Source organism: Taudactylus pleione, unplaced genomic scaffold (assembly GCF_031769625.1).
Source record: "Taudactylus pleione unplaced genomic scaffold, aTauple2 ptg001590l, whole genome shotgun sequence".
In the NCBI taxonomy this organism is placed as follows: Eukaryota; Metazoa; Chordata; class Amphibia; order Anura; family Myobatrachidae; genus Taudactylus; species Taudactylus pleione.
This window is the reverse complement of record NW_028285987.1, coordinates 124,886-147,593: the sequence shown is the minus strand read 5'-3', so window position 1 is coordinate 147,593 and position 22,708 is coordinate 124,886. Positions and strand designations below refer to the sequence as shown.

Here is a 22,708-nt window from a genome sequence, read left to right as displayed (position 1 = left end):
TCAATTGGTCGGTAAGACTGTATTGTTTGTATTTGCTATTACACTTACTTCTAGAACTTTATCTCCAGTCTTCAAGGCATTGGTTCTCCCCGCGGGACTGTCTTCCAGGACCTGCTTAATAAAAATCCCTTTCAGCTCCTCCCCATTTTTGAGGCGTTTTATAACGGTTTGCCCACCAACAATGCTGATTCCAAGGGAAACTTCAGGCTCTCTCCAAATTTCTACCCTGAAAGGAGATCAGAAAACAGGAGATGGTTGGACAACAGTAATGCAGTTATTGGAAGTGGTTAAAGACAGGGACGCACACTGACAGCTATGACATACACACGTGGGGCGCTCCAGTGGCTGAATGTTGGGGTCTCCTCTCCTTCCCCTTCTTCCCGTTCAGGTAGTTTCCTATAGATAGAATAAAAGTGACAAATGTAATACAGAGTACAAGACAGCAGTGCATCTTACTGCAAATGCCATTACTGCCATGCAAGTACCATGTACCAGTACATCCATGCCCTGCACCTGGGGCGAAGCTGGGAAGATAGAGAGCACTGGGCATCACAGGAATTTTTTGAAGTGGCCACTAACTGACTTCCATCGTTTTGTGCTGTTCTGCATAGCACGGCTATAGGCTACATGAGCTATCGTATACTACTGGAAAAGAAGGATACAACCGTATATACTCGAGTATAAGCCGACTTTTTCAGCACATTTTTTGTGCTGAAAAAGTACCCCCTCGGCTTATACTCGAGTGAAGTGTAGCGCTGACCGGACGGAGTTCGGTAAGTGCTACACACTGCCAAACACACAGCCGCCGGAGCCGGCAGCTGCGTGTTTGGTGTAATCAGCAGCGGCTGAGAGTCTGTCAGACTCTCAGTGGCTGCTGCTGCTCCCACTGCGGGAGCCATCTTCCGGCTCCCGCAGTGGGTAATGGGAGACACGTCGTCATGATGACGTCTCTACCATGCAAAGCGGCCGGAGGAGTGGATAGCGGCGGGACCAGGAGTGGGAGTTTCAGGTAAGTGATTTTTTTTTTTAATTCTTATCACGTCTCTCTCTATTGGGGGGGGGACTACAGGGGGCACTACCAGGGGGCGTTTACTACAGGGGGCACTACCAGGGGGCGATTACTACAGGGGGCACTACAAGGGGGCGATTACTACAGGGGGCACTACCAGGGGGCGATTACTACAGGGGGCACTAAAAGGGGGGATTACCACTGGGGGCACTACAAGGGGGGGATTACTACAGGGGGCACTATAAGGGGTGATTACCACTGGGGGTACTGCCAGGGGGGGATTACTACTGGGGGCACTAAAAGGGGGGGATTACCACTGGAGGCACTGAAAGGGGGGATTACTACTGGGTGCACTACCAGGAGGGATTACTACTGGGGGCACAACCAGGGGGAATTACTATAGGGGGCACTACCAGCTGTTGCCATTTCCCACACTAGGCTTATACTCGAGTCAATAAGTTTTCCCAGTTTTTTCGGGTAAAAGTAGGTACCTCGGCTTATATTCGGGTCGGCTTATACTCGGCGTATATACGGTAATACAACATTAAAGGCACTGTACCATCATTAACGTAATGTCCAGACAAGTTATTATCCTGCTTTAAAGAGACACAGAGGAGAACACATTTGGTGCTTCTTACAAAGTTCGTACAGTGAATATAATGGAGAAAATAACTTCATATTAACTGCTGGCTCGTAAAATAAGTTATTAGACTTCCAATGAAAACCTGGGAAGAGTAACTGTGCAGCCTTTGGCTAATCACTATTGGTACCTGCGATATGGGACCGTTAAAGTGCCCCCCCTTCGTCTACACACAGTGAAGACCGACAATTTTGGGGCAATATTCATCACCGAGGCAATAGGCAAAAAAGTGCCTTGTGCCTCAGTGATGTCACTGATCATTAGGAAATAGCTAAATCAAATATGGGCTCTTCATGCAAAATGTTCCAGGCGCCCTGCAAGTGTGTAAGCGACATTAAAAAATGCACAGTACAGGCAACATTATTAACCATGACAAGGAATTAACGCTGCTACTACAGAAAAAAAAACTTCCAAAATACTAACAGGAAGCAAAATTACAACAAAACTCTACATCTATCTATGTTAAACAAAATTGAATCAAAGACGCAGTCTCACAGCTTTAACATTTAATGCGATCATGCCCAATATATTATTAAGTGTGACACCTACTGTATTTGCCTGAATGTATAACCGTTTATTAGATATCTAGATAGAGCCAGGAGCAATACAGGTTGAGTCTCCCATATCCAAAATGCTTGGGACCAGGGGTATTTTGGATATCGGAACATTCTGTATTTTGGAATAATTGCATGCCATATTAAAATATCTTAGCTATAGGGCCCAAATCTAAACACAGAATGCATTTATGATTTATATACACCTTATACACACAGCCTGAAGGTCATTTTATACCATATTTTCAATAATTTTGTGGCTCAAACAAAGTTTGTGTACATACATGAAATTTATTTATGTGTCATATACACCTTATACACACAGCCTATTGGTCAATTTATACTTTATTTTTAATAATTTTGTGCCTTAAACAAAGTTTGTGTGCATTGAACCATCAAAAATCAAAGTTTTCACTATCTCAGTCATGCTTAAAATATTCCGTATTTCGGAATATTTGGATATGGGATACTCAGCCTGTATCAGAAATGCATTCTAGAGAAGGCAAGGCAGACAGCACCACCTAGAGGAGACTAAAGAGCCAACAAATTACAACTAAGGCCCGTATTCAATTTGAGGCGAAAAGTCCAGACTTTTCGCCTGCTGGACTTTTCGCCTCCTTCACCTGTTTTCCAGGCAGAAAAGTATTGCGCGCGTGCCCACTATTCCCCGTATTCAAAGGACGCGAAAACGAGACCCGGCAAAACTGGGAGCGGCAAAAAAAATGGGAATTTTCGGGAAAACATCCTTGGACCCACCTAAAGATGAAGACATGGGGGTTCACTATGGGTACCCCCGTTTTTGCCTGCTGAAGGGAAGTCGGGTTTTTAAATAGCCGCGGCAGGTGCATAAATGCGGCTTTGAAGAAGGTGATACAGAAGAGGATTTAGCAATTTTTTTGGGGGAAAAAATAACTATGCCCATCAAATTTGGGGTACATGAAAATGGGTGCAAGCATATTTTTAACTCCCTAAAATGATTTTTTAAACATTCTTCAATAATATACCTGCCGCTACCACCCGCAATGCAGAAAACACCTTCCGCATATAAGGGAACCCCTGTGGATTTATTATCGCTATTTTAGAAGTGTGTTCCCTATTTTTTTACAACCAAAATTAAAACTTCATTTTTTGGGGTGCCCCTTTTTTTTTTTTTTTACATACATTAATTTGAGGGGCCATTCCCAGTGGTGCAGGCTATTTTTTTTTTAAAGCCTGCACCCCTAAACCCCAATTCTGCACTTTTTTTCACCAGCTAAAGGAAGGAGAAAACTTATCCCTGTTTTTTTACAAAGACTTTTCGCACCTATGAAAAGTCTTTGAAATTGAATACAGGGATAATGCAAACAGGCGAAAATGATAACGGGTTTTCGCCTCAAATTGAATATGGCCCTAAATGTGCAACTTTTTTAAAAAAATGTTTCATTTCAGTAACTCTCCAATAGTCATTTTGCTGCAAATGGAGTACCCTCATTTTAAAGTAGGTGGACAAAGATTGGTACAGTAATTTTAATAAAGGAAATTCTGTTTGAACTAATAATGATGCACAGTGATTCAGTAAAAGTTGATGCAGTAATGTAGGGAGGAAAAATAAAGATTACACTGAAAGGATGAATAGTTAACGTGCCCTATTTATACCAACTGTGCATACTGTACTTAGGGGCAGATTAATACTACATCACGCCATAGACCCAAAGCCAAATATTTATTTTATGCCTGATAACCCCCTACTTTACACCATTTATTCTGTATGACGCACAATAAGCCTCATGCTTCCAGTATTTGCTGCTGCATCTCCCCAAGTTCATTGTAATATTCTGCACACCAAGATCATTTACATTACTCTGGCAGTCTGAATGGGTCCGGACATTGTGTACAGCAAGTTCCACTGACAGGCGTCACTTGGAGACGTGTTGGGGGTGCTGTCCCTCCAGGAAGGCACCTGAGCAGGATATTCATTTGGATACGTGAGTGCCGGGGTTTGCCAAAAAGTCTATTTTATATATATATATATATATATATATATATATATGTATATATATAAAAATTATCGGCACTCACCAGGTAAAGAGGCATAGAGAGGTTTAATTTACCATTAAAACAATAAGGTGCATAAGATCAGTCGACGTTTCGATCCCATTTAAGGATCTTTATCGAGACATAACAGCAGTTCCCAATAGCAAGACAGCCAAGTGCAAAGTCTATATATAATATATTTTTATATATATACATATCTTGGAGCTGTGGCTGTACATTGTTGATATGTCTGATTGTCGCTATCGTTGATATGTGCTATTGGCTTGAAAAAGGTCTGGATATGACCGAAACATCGCTATGCTATTTCAACTTTTTGATAATATTGGAAAAAATCATCTTTTTGCTACATCTGACTGGTGAGTGCCTCCATTGGGATATAGATATATATATACACACACACATATATACACATATATATACACACATATACATATATACACACATATACATATATACACACACACACCTGTGAATGTTCAATGCAGCTCTTTATCACAAATATACATTTAAATTCCGGCAGGACCATTGTACGCGGACCCAAAAAGGGATGGGGCTTCAGAGGGTGGGTGTGGCTATTGTGCACTAGGGTGAATAAGAGGCACAGACAGTGTAATGGTTAGCGTTACTGCCTCACAGCACTGAGGTCATGGGTTCGATTCCCACTACAGCCCTAACTGTGTGGAGTTTGTATATTCTCCCTGTGCTTGTCTGGGTTTCCTCCGGGTACTCTGCTTTCCTCCCACATTCCAAAAATATACTGGTAGGTTAATTGGTTCCCAACAAAAAATTAATTCTAGTGTGTATATGTGTGTGTACATGTGATAGGGAAAATAGAGTGTAAGCTCCACTGGGGCTGGAAATAAATAAATAAATGAAATAAATAAATGGTTTCCACAGATTATTTTGTCCTGATTTCTCCTGGATAAATGTTAGGAAGTATGACATAAGGCAAGCTGTACCTTCGGTAGGGATTTCCATTGAATGCAATAGTGAGGGGGTATATTGTGCTTGTGTGGGCGCTTCCAGGGTCAGAGCAAGCCTAAACTATGACTGTGATGAGTATCCCTAGTATAAAACTCACAGGAAGGTCAATACTGGCAATGAAAGGGTGTCATCCCATTGAGTGCTCTGCCATCAATAGCTGAAGGTTTTGAACTATAGTCGGACAACAATTTATGGCTGAAACATCAATAGTTCGCAGCCACACATGCGCAAGCCTCTGAAACCAATGGTAAAACTAGGGGTGTTAAAATGGTAATTGAAGGCTCCATAGCAAGAGTTTGTAAGGGGCCCTTTGTACCACCCAATGGTGAAAAATATATAACACACTTAACTTTGAGAAGGAAGATGAGCCCCCCTCAGCTCTGGGCCCCACTGCAGCTGCATCCTTTACACCTATGGTAGTTACGCCCATGGGTAAAACCATCTACCTTTGCCAGCTAACCATTGATGGTCAACCCTAATTTTTGCCACCTACATAGGAGACCCATGGGATTTCAGGTACCTTTACCATAAGGGTCTTGTGTTATTATTTATGGTCCAATTCCAGAATTTAAGCAAAGGCTTTGTTCTGTCTCTTTCTGTGTGATCGATCAGGATCTACGAGATCTGCTTCACTTTCCTGCCAGCCCTGATTATCACCTTCACCAGTCCACTATCTGCTCCCAAGGGAGATTACTACAATAGGGGCTAGAACAGGGCAGCCAGTCCGCTAATAAACTGCACTAGAAAAACATTGGCCCTCATTCAGAGGCGGTCGCAAGAAGCGATCGCTCTCTCTGAATGAGGGCGGCCGCTTCCTTTTTTTTTTAGTGTGGCCTCCTGGTCGCTAGCTAAGCTGTGGGTTACCACCCACAGCTTAGCAACCGACCAGGGTGATGGTCGCGATGGTGAACACCATCGCGACCTGCAACGAGACCCTAAGGTTGGGTCTTGGCAAACGCAAGCCCCAGGGAGCTTCCTGCTCTGATTGAGGTCAGTGCGGCCGCCCACAAAACGGCAGGAGTTCCTTAAGGAACGCCTCCATTTGTGAAATAACCCCTCGCCCCCAAAAAACAGGGTGAGCTGTCGATCAACATCGACAGCCGCCCCTTTTGTAGAGAGCTCCGGAGTGAGAGAGATTCTCTCTCGCTCCGGGGCTTGCGCACGCACAGCGCGGCACATGCTGCGCATGCGCAGGGCTAACCATCGACCAGGTTGCGAGCGCATCGGCGCTTGCGACCGGGTCTGAATGAGACCCATTGTTTCTTATTGTCAATAACAACTTTTTTTTTTTTTTCAACAGTTTCCAAAATTGGCCCCTACAGTGTATCACCGGTATAGGGGCATATTCAATTAGATGCAAAAAGTCCCGTACTTTTCGCTGACATCACTGGTTTTCAGTGCGAAGAAGTATCGTGCTCGTCCCCGTTTATCCCCGTAATCAAAAAGAAATCAGCGAAAACGGGACCCGGCGAAACTGTAACATGCGAAAAGTGCTGTCAGATTTGGGGAAATCAGCCTGACACCCCCCAAAAGATGCATCGACATTGGGGATCACTATAGATACCCCCGAATAGCTCTGCTGAAGGTATTTGGGGTTCTTAAATGGTCTCAATAGCTGCTATTTAGTGTCTTTGCATTAGTGGTGAAGAAAATTATTTAGCAGGTTTTTTTGGTGAAAATAAGTAGTCCCAGCAAATTTGGGGTACATGAAAATGGGTGCTAGCATATTTTAAAGTTGCTAAAGTGAACTTTTAATAAACGTAAAAAATCCACCTGCCGCGACCACCTGCAAACTTAAGAACACCTGGGGCATACTTGGGGACCCCCTGGAGTCTATTTTGCTAGTTATTAAGTTTGTAACTCAACTTTGGACTTTTTCGCCCCCAAAATGAAAACACTTTTTTGGGGTGATCTAAAGTATTTTTTAAACTTTTTTTACGCAGTTTACCTTTGGGGGACTGTCCCAAGGGTGCAGGGAGGTTTTCCGAGGTTTGCACCCCAAAACCCCAATTCTGTACTTTTTTTTGACACCTATTCATAGGCAAAACTTTTCACAGGTTCAAATACATTGGAGTTTCCGCACCGGAGAAAAAGTCTCCAAAATTGAATACGGAGGAAACTTTTCGCATGGCGAAATGTCACTCGCGATGCAGTTTTCTGCGAAAAAGTTTTTCGCACCTAAGTGAATATGGCCTATAGAATGGTCGATGTAACCTCCATAGCTGCATCAGTCATGTACCCAGCATCCCAATGCACCCGATTTAGGGGACTGTCCCGCACATCAGGACTATTGTCCCAATTCCAGGAGAACTGTGCCCCACTAATGGATTCCCCTCAATGCTGTGTGTGTGAGGGACAGGTGGGTGGGCACAGCAAGGGTGTTTGTAGAGCAGTATAGAGAGGACTGGGAGTGACCCAGCACTTTGGAAACTCTGGGTATACCCAAGGGGCACATGGCCCTGTTCTATTCTCACACATGGTCCTGAATACTATAATATATAATCTGTGAGGATCTGCCACCTCTTTATCTGGCCTAAGTTGTGTTTTTTCTGTCATTTATGTACCTTGCAATGCCCAAATAATTCTCCCCCCACCTTCCCCCCAAAAATTATATTACAAAAATCATATAACTAGGCCATTCCTTCAAGCTATTGTATGAAGAGGCGATGATCACAAAGAAGGCAGTACAGCAGCAGGATTTACTGTAAACTGAGCATAGGGAAGAGAAGGCAAACAATGGCACCTCTCCTGAACGAGAGCTCAGCAAGCAGATTATACTAGCACCAACAGAAGTTGTTCAATAGCATGAATAATTATTATTATTATTAATCATTTCAGTTTATATTAGACAAATTATAGGGTTACAGTTCTTTTAAATATTTTTCTTACGGATACAACTTTGGTAAAATAGACGACAGCTCATTAATTCTCAGCTTGGAGGTTTGTCCTACACGCTCATGCTGTAAGCAGATCTACTTGTGTCACTCAGAGTCTTCAGATGCCCTCCTGATTAGGTCATAACAAAATAAAATAAAATTCTACCCAAGGGAGATGAGAGAGCATAAAACTCGATTGGCAAAAAAGACGTTAATGGCACTGCACGATACCCTTCTGAAACCGAATTTATCATTCCATTACCGAGTCAGAAGTAGGGAGCTCATTATATCGTAATAAAATTATACACCTTCTGAAATGTTGTTAACGAAAACACAATAATGTTTTATGTGCCATCCTTACAAAAGCCAAATAGATCAAGCCTCAGAAACCCTTGCCGCTCTGTTGCCTCTTCTAGATCGTCAAATGATTGATCAGACTTCAACAGAATACGCATAAATATACCGGCACCTCCAGATTTTATACCCAGTTTTTAAACTGAGAATATGCCAAGTTTAATTTCAGTCCAAAAAAAGAGTAATAAAAGTACAGAAGCCTTTGGCCCATTTTTATTAATGATGGAGGAGAGACAAAGATACAGTTACAGAAATTGGCTATTAATGGTTGGTGTAAGGTTCTATACCAGGGGTCTTCAACCTTGGCCCTCCAGCTGCTGTGGAACTACACATCCCAGCATGCACTGCCATAGTTTTAGCATGCTGTTATATCAAAAAGGTGGCAGTGCATGCTGGGATGTGTAGTTCCACAGCAGCTGGAGGGCCAAGGTTGAAGACCCCTTTTCTATACTATATTACTGGGTACTTTGCACTGAAATTTGTCTTTTTGTGATCAGTCTACAACAGAGGTTTTCAAACAGTTCCCGATTTCCAGGTCACCCAGCAGGTGCACAGGTGTACTCATTACTCACTGACACACTTTAAACGAGCCACAGTTGGAGCTAATTATTTCACTTGTGATTCTGTCAGGAGACCTGGCAAACATGACCCGTTTGGGGTCCTGAGGACCGAGTTTGAGAACCTGTGCTCTACAAAGATGATGTTCAAACAATTGCTTGAAGAGCCTTCAAAATACTACAAAACTTCTCCTACTAATAAAGTGTGTTTCAATGTTTTTATTTGGATGACACGTCAGGCCTGAGCCAAGTCTGTCCCTTACAGCCAATATAAAAAGGCTTCAGGGAGATAGATGTGTCCTCCTAAATCTATCCTCAATACGCCATGCAGCGCGACATGCCTGATGTGAGGGAGCCGTCAGGTCCTGTGCAGCACTGGTCGCATCGGTAGTCTTTTTGTGCCGAAAATGCAGATCCTACAATGTGACCCCTTCCACCTGGTACAAAAAGCTCTGCTCCTGGATTTCTCTCTTAATTGATGACTGCAGCTACTTGTGGTGAAACACCTGCCTCATCTTTTAGCTAGCTCTACACAGGTGTCTGTAATCATTAATTAAGAGAGAAATCCAGGAGCAGAGCATTTGTACCGGGTGGAAGGGGTCATGTTGGAGGGTAGGAAAATGCATCTAAGGGCCGTATTCAATTAGGCTGCGAAAAACCCGTTATTGGCGATACTTTATCGCCGATGACGTCATTTTCTCAGTTTTCACTTTTCCCCGTATTCAATTTCAAAGACTTTTCACAGGTGCGAAAAGTCTTTGGCAAAATCTAGGGATAAGTTTTCACAATAGAATAGGTGGCGAAAAAAAGTACAGAATCGGGGTTTTGGGGTACAAACTAAAAAAAAGTACCCTGCACCCCTTGCACTGTCCCCCCAAAAGTATTCTGTGTAAAAAAAAAAAAAAAAGAGTTCCACAGGACAGGACACTCCACAAAATGCAAAATGTATTTATTTTTGGGAGCAAAAAATAAAAATTGGGGTGACAAACCTTTTAAACTAGCAAAATAGACTGTGCGGGGGTCCCTAAGTTTGCCCCAGGTGTTTTTTGATTGCGGTTTGTTGCGGCAGGTGGATTTTTTCACTTTAGGGACTTAAAAATATGCTTGCATCCATTTTCATGTACCCCAAATTTGATGGGACTAGTTATTTTTCCCAAAAAATGTTTGTCAAAGACGCATAAAAGCACCTGTAGAGACCGTTTAAAGACCCCACATACCTTTAGCAGGGCTATTTGGGGGTACTCATAGTGAACCCACATGTCAGAGCATCTTTTGGAGGGTGTCAGGCTGATTTCCCCTAAAATTACAGCACTTATCGCAGATTTCCTTTTCGCCGGGTCCCGTTTTCGCCAAAATGCAACGGAATACGAGGAATCGCGTGGACGAGCGCGATAACTTTTCACTTCCAAAACATCCTTTGGCTCCGAAAAGACCGGCAACTGACTTTTCGCCTCAAATTGAATATGGCCCTAAGTCGCAATGCAATGTCACTAGGAAGCACCAGGAGACTGTGCTGATTAATATAATATGTGACACTTGTATATCTGTGTCTGCGACTGAGAATGTAAACGGTGCTTGGCGTGGGAAAAATCAGTGGTCGCTGCATTGTCGCACTTTGCGCGCTGATTGAGACAGCCAGTCGCACACAGAAATACAAGTGTCACATATCAGACTAATCAGCACACTGTCTCCTGGTGCACCCTAGTCGCATCGCATTGCGACTTAAGGTGCCCACACACATACCGATGTCCTCACGATACGATTTTATGGCCAATTTCCTCATGAACTTTCACGGAAGCTCCCTTGCCGTCGTGATCACTATTTTGGAAAGAAGACACCCAATCTGTGTTGCGATCTCACGATCTATCGGATCGTACACATCGTGAGATTGGCCATAACAAATCGTGAGTTAAAAAAAAACAAAAAAACAGGCTCTTGACTATTAGTGGGAAATTTAAATAGCCATAACAATGGGAGGGGCTATCTAGGGAGTATAAAAAGCAGGCATCCTTTAAACTCTGTGTACATTCTGCTCTGCTACTAGATGAGGCTAGGTGTATTCCTGCTGAATCCTGTACATTGCTACTGTGCTCTTTGTATTTGGCTTGCCTTTTATAAAGGTTATTCTACCTGCAAGTGTGAGGTACCTACCTGCATTCTAACCTGTTCCTGAATTCTGTACTGATGCATCCCTATCGGTATAGAGTGTTGGTCGCTGAAGCTGGCGTCCTGGAGATTAGGAAGAGGGCCCAGCGAAGAAGGACGAGAGCATGCTGGACCAAGGAGTGGCTGCTACAAAGGGATACCCGCTCTCACATGTCCCTGCTGATGGAAATCAAGGAGAATAACCCGGACGACTATCGGAACTACCTGCGCATGGATGACGCCAGCTTCCAAGAATTGCTGCATCTGGTGACCCCCCACATCCAGAGACAGGACACAAGGTGGCGGAGGGCAATCCCTGCTGAAGACAGACTGGTGGCTACCCTAAGGTACCTGGCTACAGGAAGATCACTGGAAGACCTAAGTTTGGGACACTCATCTCACCTCAGTCTTTGGGCGTCATCATTCCGGAGACCTGCAAAGCCATCGTAAAAGTGCTACAGTACCAGTATTGCAAGGTAAGTTAAAAAAAAACACCACACATTGGTTTCTTGTGCAAAGAATAATTTTTATTTTTATTTTTTACTCAACATAAAGCAAAAAATTGCCTTCTTTTAGTACAATGTGCACTGACCTGCAGGCAACTGAAAGTGTGCACTAAACTGTGTGCAATATACTTTTTTTGTAACAAGTTCACAAAAGAACATTATCACCAAATTTTATGAATCCCAATAGGTAGCCGGCTGTATGTGATAGGGTGGGTCAGACGCCAGTTTGAACAGGCCAATACACATATGGCACAAGTGTACATTGTGGCCCCAGCTTCCAGCAATGTGTACTTGTGCCATGTGCGTAGTGACCTTGTCCAAATAGCGTCATCACCACCCTATCCCATGCAGCAAGCACCTATTAGAATTCATAAAATTTGGTGACATTAAAAGCAAGACAGAAAAAACAACCAAATTACTTATCAAATAAATTGACATCTCTGTATATTGGGGCGACTCATCTGCATCCAGCAGAGCATTATACAAGGTCGTGATGGTGCTTGGTGGGGGAGTAATATCTAACTGGGCAGGGGGGAGGGGGCGGACATACCTATTTGGGGCAGGGGAAAATAGCATTGGATCTGCAATGTATGTAGAATTTGTGAGATTTTTGCTCATATAGCGACTCAATAGGTCGTGGGTTAACTTTAGAAAATTTCTTTGGATATCTGTATCCATATTTCTCAATGTGCTGTTCACATGAGCTGTGAAATCATCTATTGCATCTGGGGGTTTCTGCAGAAGCCGTTCTGCGTTTTGTAAAATATTGTCCTCACGTTCAGTAAGATTTTCCTTTCTCCCTTGTTTTTTTTTCTTTTTTTGGGGTTGTTGAGAAGATGAGGGTCCAGGTGGAAGTGGAGTTTTCACTTGTGTGCTATTCTCCGGATCACTGTCACCACCGAGCAGACTGAGGTCCGGTGTGGATGCTAAATCAGGGTGTTGGGTGGGAGTCTATATAGGAAAAAAAGATATGAAAAAAAATTATAGTCATGTTTTAACCCCTTTTTTACTATTTTTACAGTTTCTTAACATCGTGGAGGAGTGGACCAGCATCGCGGAAGATTTTGAACAATGTTGGAATTTCCCTAATTGCGGAGGAGCCATCGATGTGAAACACATCCGCATCAACCCACCTGCCAACACGGGATCATACTACTACAACTACAAAGGATTCTTCAGCATCGTTCTCATGGCAGTGGTAAATGCCAACTACGAATTTCTGTTTGTGGATGTCGGCAAGAATGGCCATGCTTCAGATGGTGGGTCCTTCAAAAAGACGGCTTTCTACCAGAGACTCGCCAACAAAACCCTCAACTTGCCCTCACTGGACCAGACAAAGCACGGCCTAAATTACGTTGGGGGGGGGGGGGTGATAACCTGGCAAAAAAAGAGTCGGTCTGTTTGCATTTTTCTCTGTCTAAATGAATTTACAAATACACAAATGTAGATCTAATCTGTCCTGCGGCTGGAATCATGACCCAATAGCCGTAGTATATAATATAATTGTACTAAAAAGAGGTTCATATGGCTAGGACTTATGAGAGCTGCCCCATACTATTAATGGTAGTGCCCAATGCTCCTTTTACATTATTGTGCAAGTGCTGCAGCAGCTGCAGGAGACCTGAGTGGGCAGGCAGGAGCCGGAACTCTCAGCACACGGGCGGCAGTTGGCAGCTGCATGCGCTGCTGTATAGGGAACCACCATCCTGAGCGTCTCCTTCCAGAGGTCACCCGCAGGAGAAGGCTGTGTCAGAGATGTGAGGGTAGGATTTAAGGTGGAGCCAGTGAGAGTGACAGGCTGTGGGCAGAGATATCTGGCAACTGAGGGGGCGGGGCTGGAAGTTACACTGGGCCCTATCAACGCTGATGAGTGGTCAGACAGAAGAGGACGGCTTCCGGCTGTGAGACGCACCCTGAGGTACAGTGCCCAAACTCAGTTACTTATCCTCATTGTATAAACCATACATTCATTTATTGGTATTGAGGTAAATTGTTGTATCAATCAACTAAAAGATTAGTACATATAGTGCAATGCACATATCAATACAATTACAAAAATCAATGTAAAAAAATTACACTTAAGTTACAAAATACCTTTAGTGCAAAATTAACTGTTGCGTCACGGTGACAACACTTTACAAAAAATAAGTTGCCTAAACCTAGTGACCAGTATGGGAATTTCTTCTTGAAAGGCTGGGGTAATTCGGGAAGGTTACCGCATATATGTGATACGATACACATTTTTTAAACATTTATTTATATATATATATATATATATATATATATATATACTATACACACACAGTATATTGCATCATGCATGCAGCACAGTTCAGAATTCAAACACCAACTGTCACTCCAACTGCTGCCACTCAACACTGGCAGTTGGTGTGGCTCCCCTACGTCAACAGTGAGGGAAGGGATTGCGTTACTACAGAGGTGAGAGAGGAAATGTCAAATGTGTACTACGGGGTGAAGGAAGGGAATGAGTTACAACATGGATGACGGTGGAGAATGTGTTACTAAAGGGGTGAGCAGGGGTAATGTGTTTTACTATAGAGGTGAGGGAGTGGAATGTGTTAGTACATAGGTGAGGGAGGGTAATGTCTTACTATGGCAATGATGCATAACTATTAGAGATGTGCGGGTTCGGATTTACTCGGTTCTTTTTGCCACATTACCGCAAGTTCGGATTAGTTTGGATTTATCTTATTGACTATCAAAAACACGTCACAGCCGGATAGCCAATATCATGCCGTTTTTAAAATCCGAGTAAAACCGATCCGCACATTTAGGATTAATGTGTTACTGGAGAGGTCTGTTTCCATCTTGGAAATGGAAACAGTAAATAGCTACCTGAGCAAAACTGGGTACATCTGCTAGTGTCTTTCCGCTGAGTCCAGAACGAGGCAAAACATTATCTTCTGTGCCAAGATGTCCGTGAAAGATGACATTTTGCCTCGTTCTGAGATTTGATTTTGGGGGGATGATCCGATCCATAACCGAACCCCTCATCTCTAATATTTATCTTTGATATCCTGAGTATATCTTGTAATCGGACAGAATAAGAATTACAATTGTAATGCAGCTATTACTATGTGTATCATAATTATCCTTCTGTATTTTCATCATTGTAATATGTGACCTCTTACAGGGAAACTAATTGTCTCAAACCCTTATTCGGGTCCAAGAACCAAGAGCTTGCACTCACATTCCTGACTGATTTGCCATTTCAGAGGGCGTTTAATAATATGTGAACTTTTGCATTACAATTTATAGTCTTAAAAAATGACTGTAAGACAGAATTTCTATCTGCTATAAATATTGCAAAATATAGTTAGTATATACGATATATATATATGATGACCAGGGCCCTATCTGTGTGGAGTTTGTATATTCTCCCGGTGTTTATATAAGGGTTTCCTGTGGCTGTTCTGGTTTCTTCCCACATACCAAAAACATACTGCTATTTTATAAATGTACCCCATGGCACTGTTTCCCACCTCCATTCCTCAGTGGCCCCTGACAGTGCATGTTTTATGGATCTTCTAGATGGTGCACAGGTGTATTAATTACTGGCTCACACAAAAGGTGCAAATTATTTCACTTGTGATACTGAAAATATCTGTAAAACATGCGCTGATGAGGTTCCTGTGTACTGGAGATGGGACTCAAAACCTTAGTGTGTATACATTCTGAGAGAGGGAATGTAGAGTGCAAGCTCCAATTAGGCAGTAAACTGATGACAGTGACAAATAATCTATTTGTACAGTAACACATTACTTTATACACTGTACTTATGAATAAAACAATAATAATCACGCAGAAAAAAAGCAGAGGGGGGACCTGCTGAGAACCCCAAAGAGGCGGCCAAAGCGCCGACACACATTGAAACAGCAGAGGGGGACCTGCTGAGAACCCCTAAGAGGCGGCCGAAGCGCCGACAAACATTGAAACGGCAGAGGGGGACCAGCTGAGAACCCCTAAGAGGCGGCCGTAGCGCCGACAAACATTGAAACGGCAGAGGGGGACCTGCTGAGAACCCCTAAGAGGCGGCCGTAGCGCCGACAAACATTGAAACGGCAGAGGGGGACCTGCTGAGAACCCCTAAGAGGCGGCCGAAGCGCCGACAAACATTGAAACGGCAGAGGGGGACCTGCTGAGAACCCCTAAGAGGCGGCCGTAGCGCCGAGAAACATTGAAACGGCAGAGGGGGACCTGCTGAGAACCCCTAAGAGGCGGCCGAAGCGCCGACAAACATTGAAACAGCAGAGGGGGACCTGCTGAGAACCCCTAAGAGGCGGCCGTAGCGCCGACAAACAATGAAACAGCAGAGGGGGACCTGCTGAGAACCCCTAAGAGGCGGCCGTAGCGCCGACAAACAATGAAACAGCAGAGGGGGACCTGCTGAGAACCCCTAAGAGGCGTCCGTAGCACCGACAAACATTGAAACAGCAGTGGGGGACCTGCTGAGAACCCCTAAGAGGCGTCCGTAGCGCCGACAAACATTGAAACAGCAGAGGGGGACCTGCTGAGAACCCCTAAGAGGCGGCCGAAGCGCCGACAAACATTGAAACAGCAGAGGGGGACCTGCTGAGAACCCCTAAGAGGCGGCCGAAGCGCCGACAAACATTGAAACAGCAGAGGGGGACCTGCTGAGAACCCCTAAGAGGCGGCCGAAGCGCCGACAAACATTGAAAAAGCAGAGGGGGACCTGCTGAGAACCCCTAAGAGGCGGCCAAAGCGCCGACAAACATTGAAACAGCAGAGGGGGACCTGCTGAGAACCCCTAAGAGGCGGCCGAAGCGCCGACAAACATTGAAACAGCAGAGGGGGACCTGCTGAGAACCCCTAAGAGGCGGCCGAAGCGCCGACAAACATTGAAACAGCAGAGGGGGACCTGCTGAGAACCCCTAAGAGGCGGCCGAAGCGCCGACAAACATTGAAACAGCAGAGGGGGACCTGCTGAGAACCCCTAAGAGGCGGCCGAAGCGCCGACAAACATTGAAACAGCAGAGGGGGACCTGCTGAGAACCCCTAAGAGGCGGCCGAAGCGCCGACAAACATTGAAACAGCAGAGGGGGACCTGCTGAGAACCCCTAAGAGGCGGCCGAAGCGCCGACAAACATTGAAACAGCAGAGGGGGACCTGCTGAGAACCCCTAAGAGGCGGCCGAAGCGCCGACAAACATTGAAACAGCAGAGGGGGACCTGCTGAGAACCCCTAAGAGGCGGCCGAAGCGCCGACAAACATTGAAACAGCAGAGGGGGACCTGCTGAGAACCCCTAAGAGGCGGCCGAAGCGCCGACAAACATTGAAACAGCAGAGGGGGACCTGCTGAGAACCCCTAAGAGGCGGCCGAAGCGCCGACAAACATTGAAACAGCAGAGGGGGACCTGCTGAGAACCCCTAAGAGGCGTCCGAAGCGCCGACAAACATTGAAACAGCAGAGGGGGACCTGCTGAGAACCCCTAAGAGGCGGCCGTAGCGCCGACAAACATTGAAACAGCAGAGGGGGACCTGCTGAGAACCCCTAAGAGGCGGCCGTAGCGCCGACAAACAATGAAACAGCAGAGGGGGACCTGCTGAGAACCCCTAAGAGGCGGCCGAAGCGCCGACAAACGTTGAAACAGCAGAGGGGGACCTGCTGAGAACCCCTAAGAGGCGGCCGAAGCGCCGACAAACGTTGAAACAGCAGAGGGGGACCTGCTGAGAACCCCTAAGAGGCGGCCGTAGCGCCGACAAACGTTGAAACAGCAGAGGGGGACCTGCTGAGAACCCCTAAGAGGCGGCCGAAGCGCCGACAAACGTTGAAACAGCAGAGGGGACCTGCTGAGAACCCCTAAGAGGCGGCCGTAGCGCCGACAAACGTTGAAACAGCAGAGGGGGACCTGCTGAGAACCCCTAAGAGGCGGCCGTGGCGCCGACAAACGTTGAAACAGCAGAGGGGGACCTGCTGAGAACCCCTAAGAGGCGGCCGAAGCGCCGACAAACGTTGAAACAGCAGAGGGGGACCTGCTGAGAACCCCTAAGAGGCGGCCGAAGCGCCGACAAACGTTGAAACAGCAGAGGGGGACCTGCTGAGAACCCCTAAGAGGCGGCCGTAGCGCCGACAAACGTTGAAACAGCAGAGGGGGACCTGCTGAGAACCCCTAAGAGGCGGCCGAAGCGCCGATAAACATTGAAACAGCAGAGGGGGACCTGCTGAGAACCCCTAAGAGGCGGCCGAAGCGCCGACAAACATTGAAACAGCAGAGGGGGACCTGCTGAGAACCCCTAAGAGGCAGCCAAAGCGCCGACAAACATTGAAACAGCAGAGGGGGACCTGCTGAGAACCCCTAAGAGGCGGCCGAAGCGCCGACAAACATTGAAACAGCAGAGGGGGACCTGCTGAGAACCCCTAAGAGGCGGCCGAAGCGCCGACAAACATTGAAACAGCAGAGGGGGACCTGCTGAGAACCCCTAAGAGGCGGCCGAAGCGCCGACAAACATTGAAACAGCAGAGGGGGACCTGCTGAGAACCCCTAAGAGGCGGCCGAAGCGCCGACAAACATTGAAACAGCAGAGGGGGACCTGCTGAGAACCCCTAAGAGGCGGCCGAAGCGCCGACAAACATTGAAACAGCAGAGGGGGACCTGCTGAGAACCCCTAAGAGGCGGCCGAAGCGCCGACAAACATTGAAACAGCAGAGGGGGACCTGCTGAGAACCCCTAAGAGGCGTCCGAAGCACCGACAAACATTGAAACAGCAGAGGGGGACCTGCTGAGAACCCCTAAGAGGCGGCCGTAGCGCCGACAAACATTGAAACAGCAGAGGGGGACCTGCTGAGAACCCCTAAGAGGCGGCCGTAGCGCCGACAAACAATGAAACAGCAGAGGGGGACCTGCTGAGAACCCCTAAGAGGCGGCCGAAGCGCCGACAAACGTTGAAACAGCAGAGGGGGACCTGCTGAGAACCCCTAAGAGGCGGCCGAAGCGCCGACAAACGTTGAAACAGCAGAGGGGGACCTGCTGAGAACCCCTAAGAGGCGGCCGAAGCGCCGACAAACGTTGAAACAGCAGAGGGGGACCTGCTGAGAACCCCTAAGAGGCGGCCGAAGCGCCGACAAACGTTGAAACAGCAGAGGGGGACCTGCTGAGAACCCCTAAGAGGCGGCCGTAGCGCCGACAAACGTTGAAACAGCAGAGGGGGACCTGCTGAGAACCCCTAAGAGGCGGCCGAAGCGCCGACAAACGTTGAAACAGCAGAGGGGGACCTGCTGAGAACCCCTAAGAGGCGGCCGTAGCGCCGACAAACGTTGAAACAGCAGAGGGGGACCTGCTGAAAACCCCTAAGAGGCGGCCGTAGCGCCGACAAACGTTGAAACAGCAGAGGGGGACCTGCTGAGAACCCCTAAGAGGCGGCCGAAGCGCCGACAAACGTTGAAACAGCAGAGGGGGACCTGCTGAGAACCCCTAAGAGGCGGCCGAAGCGCCGACAAACGTTGAAACAGCAGAGGGGGACCTGCTGAGAACCCCTAAGAGGCGGCCGAAGCGCCGACAAACGTTGAAACAGCAGAGGGGGACCTGCTGAGAACCCCTAAGAGGCGGCCGTAGCGCCGACAAACGTTGAAACAGCAGAGGGGGACCTGCTGAGAACCCCTAAGAGGCGGCCGTAGCGCCGACAAACGTTGAAACAGCAGAGGGGGACCTGCTGAGAACCCCTAAGAGGCGGCCGAAGCGCCGACAAACGTTGAAACAGCAGAGGGGGGACCTGCTGAGAACCCCTAAGAGGCGGCCGAAGCGCCGACAAACGTTGAAACAGCAGAGGGGGACCTGCTGAGAACCCCTAAGAGGCGGCCGAAGCGCCAACAAACGTTGAAACAGCAGAGGGGGACCTGCTGAGAACCCCTAAGAGGCGGCCGAAGCGCCGACAAACGTTGAAACAGCAGAGGGGGACCTGCTGAGAACCCCTAAGAGGCGGCCGAAGCGCCGACAAACGTTGAAACAGCAGAGGGGGACCTGCTGAGAACCCCTAAGAGGCGGCCGAAGCGCTGACAAACGTTGAAACAGCAGAGGGGGACCTGCTGAGAACCCCTAAGAGGCGGCCGAAGCGCCGACAAACATTGAAACAGCAGAGGGGGACCTGCTGAGAACCCCTAAGAGGCGGCCGAAGCGCCGACAAACATTGAAACAGCAGAGGGGGACCTGCTGAGAACCCCTAAGAGGCGGCCGAAGCGCCGACAAACATTGAAACAGCAGAGGGGGACCTGCTGAGAACCCCTAAGAGGCGGCCGAAGCGCCGACAAACATTGAGACAGCAGAGGGGGACCTGCTGAGAACCCCTAAGAGGCGTCCGAAGCGCCGACAAACATTGAAACAGCAGAGGGGGACCTGCTGAGAACCCCTAAGAGGCGGCTGTAGCGCCGACAAACATTGAAACAGCAGAGGGGGACCTGCTGAGAACCCCTAAGAGGCGGCCGTAGCGCCGACAAACAATGAAACAGCAGAGGGGGACCTGCTGAGAACCCCTAAGAGGCGGCCGAAGCGCCGACAAACGTTGAAACAGCAGAGGGGGACCTGCTGAGAACCCCTAAGAGGCGGCCGAAGCGCCGACAAACGTTGAAACAGCAGAGGGGGACCTGCTGAGAACCCCTAAGAGGCGGCCGAAGCGCCGACAAACGTTGAAACAGCAGAGGGGGGACCTGCTGAGAACCCCTAAGAGGCGGCCGAAGCGCCGACAAACGTTGAAACAGCAGAGGGGGACCTGCTGAGAACCCCTAAGAGGCGGCCGTAGCGCCGACAAACGTTGAAACAGCAGAGGGGGACCTGCTGAGAACCCCTAAGAGGCGGCCGTAGCGCCGACAAACGTTGAAACAGCAGAGGGGGACCTGCTGAGAACCCCTAAGAGGCGGCCGAAGCGCCGACAAACGTTGAAACAGCAGAGGGGGACCTGCTGAGAACCCCTAAGAGGCGGCCGTAACGCCGACAAACGTTGAAACAGCAGAGGGGGACCTGCTGAGAACCCCTAAGAGGCGGCCGTAGCGCCGACAAACGTTGAAACAGCAGAGGGGGACCTGCTGAGAACCCCTAAGAGGCGGCCGAAGCACCGACAAACGTTGAAACAGCAGAGGGGGACCTGCTGAGAACCCCTAAGAGGCGGCCGAAGCGCCGACAAACGTTGAAACAGCAGAGGGGGACCTGCTGAGAACCCCTAAGAGGCGGCCGTAGCGCCGACAAACGTTGAAACAGCAGAGGGGGACCTGCTGAGAACCCCTAAGAGGCGGCCGAAGCGCCGACAAACGTTGAAACAGCAGAGGGGGACCTGCTGAGAACCCCTAAGAGGCGGCCGAAGCGCCGACAAACGTTGAAACAGCAGAGGGGGACCTGCTGAGAACCCCTAAGAGGCGGCCGAAGCGCCGACAAACGTTGAAACAGCAGAGGGGGACCTGTTGAGAACCCCTAAGAGGCGGCCGAAGCGCCGACAAACGTTGAAACAGCAGAGGGGGACCTGCTGAGAACCCCTAAGAGGCGGCCGAAGCGCCGACAAATGTTGAAACAGCAGAGGGGGACCTGCTGAGAACCCCTAAGAGGCGGCCGAAGCGCCGACAAACGTTGAAACAGCAGAGGGGGACCTGCTGAGAACCCCTAAGAGGCGGCCGAAGCGCCGACAAACGTTGAAACAGCAGAGGGGGACCTGCTGAGAACCCCTAAGAGGCGGCCGTAGCGCCGACAAACGTTGAAACAGCAGAGGGGGACCTGCTGAGAACCCCTAAGAGGCGGCCGTAGCGCCGACAAACGTTGAAACAGCAGAGGGGGACCTGCTGAGAACCCCTAAGAGGCGGCCGAAGCGCCGACAAACGTTGAAACAGCAGAGGGGGACGTGCTGAGAACCCCTAAGAGGCGGCCGAAGCGCCGACAAACGTTGAAACAGCAGAGGGGGACGTGCTGAGAACCCCTATGAGGCGGCCGAAGCGCCGACAAACGTTGAAACAGCAGAGGGGGACCTGCTGAGAACCCCTAAGAGGCGGCCGTAGCGCCGACAAACGTTGAAACAGCAGAGGGGGACCTGCTGAGAACCCCTAAGAGGCGGCCGAAGCGCCGACAAACGTTGAAACAGCAGAGGGGGACCTGCTGAGAACCCCTAAGAGGCGGCCGAAGCGCCGACAAACGTTGAAACAGCAGAGGGGGACCTGCTGAGAACCCCTAAGAGGCGGCCGAAGCGCCGACAAACATTGAAACAGCAGAGGGGGACCTGCTGAGAACCCCTAAGAGGCGTCCGAAGCGCCGACAAACATTGAAACAGCAGAGGGGGACCTGCTGAGAACCCCTAAGAGGCGTCCGAAGCGCCGACAAACATTGAAACAGCAGAGGGGGACCTGCTGAGAACCCCTAAGAGGCGGCCGTAGGGCCGACAAACATTGAAACAGCAGAGGGGGACCTGCTGAGAACCCCTAAGAGGCGGCCGTAGCGCCGACAAACAATGAAACAGCAGAGGGGGACCTGCTGAGAACCCCTAAGAGGCGGCCGAAGCGCCGACAAACGTTGAAACAGCAGAGGGGGACCTGCTGAGAACCTCTAAGAGGCGGCCGAAGCGCCGACAAACGTTGAAACAGCAGAGGGGGACCTGCTGAGAACCCCTAAGAGGCGGCCGAAGCGCCGACAAACGTTGAAACAGCAGAGGGGGACCTGCTGAGAACCCCTAAGAGGCGGCCGAAGCGCCGACAAACGTTGAAACAGCAGAGGGGGACCTGCTGAGAACCCCTAAGAGGCGGCCGAAGCGCCGACAAACGTTGAAACAGCAGAGGGGGACCTGCTGAGAACCCCTAAGAGGCGGCCGTAGCGCCGACAAACGTTGAAACAGCAGAGGGGGACCTGCTGAGAACCCCTAAGAGGCGGCCGTAGCGCCGACAAACGTTGAAACAGCAGAGGGGGACCTGCTGAGAACCCCTAAGAGGCGGCCGTAGCGCCGACAAACGTTGAAACAGCAGAGGGGGACCTGCTGAGAACCCCTAAGAGGCGGCCGAAGCGCCGACAAACGTTGAAACAGCAGAGGGGGACCTGCTGAGAA

At 48.4% G+C, this 22,708-nt stretch overlaps 1 long non-coding RNA gene across 1 annotated transcript in view; it reads right to left on the bottom strand.

Moving 5' to 3' along the window:
• Nucleotides 1–323: 323 nt before the first annotated feature.
• The window catches only part of LOC148442261 (uncharacterized), a 51,047-nt gene continuing 28,662 nt past the window's right edge, over nucleotides 324–22,708 (bottom strand). Inside the window, exon 4 of the long non-coding RNA XR_015875837.1 lies at nucleotides 324–396. This is a non-coding gene — a long non-coding RNA (uncharacterized LOC148442261). The remainder of the gene's footprint in view (nucleotides 397–22,708) is intronic.